This window comes from Babjeviella inositovora (genome assembly GCF_001661335.1).
Source record: "Babjeviella inositovora NRRL Y-12698 unplaced genomic scaffold BABINscaffold_19, whole genome shotgun sequence".
Lineage (NCBI taxonomy): Eukaryota > Fungi > Ascomycota > Pichiomycetes > Serinales > Babjeviella > Babjeviella inositovora.
The window spans coordinates 93,470-95,110 of record NW_017566856.1 but is presented as its reverse complement, the minus strand read 5'-3'; positions in this window follow the sequence as shown (position 1 = coordinate 95,110).

Below are 1,641 nucleotides of genomic sequence, written 5' to 3'. Positions count from 1 at the left end.
GTTTATACCGAATCTGGATAATATTTACTCATTTTTGCTCACGCTGTATGGATAAAGCTTACTTGCCGGGTTTCCAGGGGTCAAGATCGAGAGAAAAAGCTTGTTTTGCTGCGCCCCATAAGGTATTTGGCTGCGCCTCGCATGATTTTTGGTTTGCCTCAGATTACGCGACGTAAACTACGGATTTCCGTCGGCATATGCAGAATCGACGATAAGCACTTTTGTGCGAAACCAGATGGATATACAATCTCTTTAAGCGATGTCGTTATATGATTGACTAGATTGGCCAAAATTAAGAGTACGGCTCGTCTCTAGGAACCTCGTGGGTAGAGTTACCACGAGTGCTGAAAGGCGGAAGACATGTAAAGGGCTACATTTGAGACCAGCGGCCTGTTGATTTTACGTACGAAATATAAGTGGGCCTAGCTCTCGTCTATACTAGTTGTATTAAGGATATCCTAAAATCCGGGTAATACCAGTTATATCTCAACTGGTCATCTGAGGTCAAACCTAAAACTATTCCATCTTCCTGGCTACAGAATGAACCATATTGCGAATTCTGGCCCTCCGCTGAGGCCAGAATTACAAATGTGACGGGATTACCAGTTCTGCATTTAATGTGAGATGACTGAATAATACAAGAGACATGGCCAATTGGGCAAACTGTTACATGCTTCAAAACTCCCGGTCTGGATAAAGAGCAACTAACGGTAAAGGAATAGGCGTATTATCGAAGAAAACCAGAGGCTGCGGTCGGTGCAAAGTTTTGGAAATTAGTACACACTCATGGGAACGAATTTTAACTTTTCCAGCTTTCGCAGTGCATCTGCCTCATCTGCTGATGCCGATGCATGTCAACGCGTGACGCTTAATAAGGGCACAGCAATACTAGTTTGCAGTGTTCTATGAGACACAAGCTTTTAGCGTGGTTAAACATTCATTAGATTATATATTATTGATCAGCGAGTAGCAGTGGTTTATAATCATGTGACCCCACAGGGCAGTGCCTACAATATTGGTAAAGCAACGTGCACCTGACGCCTCCGTCAGTGAACGCACACAGATTCCCCTAAAATTCACCATTATATCGGTAACTTCACAAAATACGGTGGCTATGGAAGAAAAAGAAACTCGAGGATTATGATAACTGGTATATCTGAAAGGTGGTATTGGAAATCATTACCTAGATATACCATTTAAAGGCAGTACGAAACCCAGGTGCAGCTGAATTGCAAACCAAGTACGGCTTTCGTAGCCACAAACCTGGCTGCCAGAAAAGCGGTTCTGAAGCATCAACTGAATAGATTCACAATTCGGACCCTTGTTTCACCCTGATACCTCCGTATACGGAAGAAAGCTAGGGCTGGCTCAGTAAACCCACCTCTACAAATTACTCCTTTTCGAAGAGCCTGCGGTCGTGCATATGCGGTTACCTCAGCTACTGTATAGTCTTTACTGTCCTTTATGCAACGGATTCAAATAAATATTTATAAAAATATAACTTCCAGCTCATGCCCATGACTGAAGTTCTTCAAAGTAATCGACACGGTGAGAGGTGGCGTCTAAGTTGTGCACAACCGCATATCTGATCGCATCAACCATGCTATCGTGGCCACAAGCGACAACCGCAACACTGCCCCC